The sequence below is a fragment of the Lepidothrix coronata genome, unplaced genomic scaffold, assembly GCF_001604755.1.
Source record: "Lepidothrix coronata isolate B3197 unplaced genomic scaffold, Lepidothrix_coronata-1.0 Scaffold301, whole genome shotgun sequence".
Classification (NCBI taxonomy): Eukaryota; Metazoa; Chordata; class Aves; order Passeriformes; family Pipridae; genus Lepidothrix; species Lepidothrix coronata.
In genome coordinates, this window is record NW_016690481.1 from 794741 (window position 1) to 796257 (window position 1517).

A 1517-nucleotide genomic window follows, 5' to 3' on the forward strand; every position below is an offset into this window, starting at 1 on the left:
TATATACATATATATATATAGTTCTTGTTGGCCTTTCGGCGCAGTTATCTCGTCGTTGGAAAACCAATACCGATGTCAGTTCAGTTCAGTCCAGATCTTTGGTCTCCTCAGTCACAATTACAGTTCTGATTTATGGCTGTTTCATCATTCTGGGCTGTCTCATCATTGGATACCGGCATCAGCTTACTTCAGATCTCTCTCTCTCTCTCTCTCTCTCTCATCTGGTGACTGGCTTCCTGTAAAACACAACTCAGGAAATACAATTAGTTTTTCCCCAAGGCTAAATTTCCTTGAGGCACACACTGGATCACTCCATCCTTCCTCATTACCCACCACGTATCTCCAGGCCCTTGAGCAAAGACAATCTCATGAATGGGCCTGAGGCAGGGGTAACCCAAACAGCTTTCCCTAGCATTCCCCTCAAATGGATTGCTGGAACTTTGTCTCCATCAACAATGTGAAGGGATTCTGCTTGTGCAGGGCCAGCTCAATTGACAGAACCCCTGGTGTTAACTAGCCAGGTAGCCTTGGCTAAGTTCTTATCCCAGTTTTTGTAAGTTCCCTCACCTAGTGACTTTAGAGTTGTCTTCAACAGTCCATTACATCTTTCAACCTTCCCAGCAGCTGGTGCGTGATAGGGAATGTGGTACACCCATTCGATACCATGTTCCCTCGCCCAAGTGGTGACTAAGTCATTTTTGAAATGAGTCCTGTTGTCCAACTCAATACGTTCTGGGGTCCCGTATCTCCACAGGACTTGCTTTTCAAGGCCCAGAATGGTATTTCGGGCCGTTGCATGGGGCACTGAAAAAGTCTCTAACCATCCCGTTGTTGCTTCCACCATGGTAAGTACATAGCACTTACCTTGGCGGGTCTGTGGCAGTTTGACATAATCAACCTGCCATGCCTCTCCATACTTATACTTATCCCATCATCCACCATACCACAGGGGCTTCAGTCTTTTCGCCTGCTTAATAGCGGCACAAGTCTCACAATCATGGATAACTTCAGAAATGATATCCATGTTTAAATCCACCCCTTGGTCTCGTGCCCATCTGTGGGTGGCATCTCGGCCCTGATGACCGGAAGCATCATGGGCCCATCGAGCTAGAAACAGCTCTCCCTTCTGCTGCCAGTCTAGATCTACTTGTGACACTTCGATCTGTGCAGCTTGGTCCACTTCTCTGTTGTTATCGTGTTCTTCATTAGCTCGCTTCTTGGACACATGGGCATCTACATGGCGGACTCTCACATTCAGACTCTTTGCTCTGGCAGTGATGTCCTGCCACAAGTCAGCAGCCCAGATGGGTTTTCCTCCACGCCTCCAGTTCATCTTCTTCCATCGGTCTAACCATCCCAATAGGGCATTGGCTATCATCCACGAGTCAGTGTGGAGGTAGAGTCTTGGCCATCCTTCTCATTCGGCAATGTCCAGGACCAATTGGAAGGCTTTGAGTTCCGCAAATTGACTTGACTCACCTTGACCCTCAGCAGCTTCTGCCACTTGTCGGGTGGGA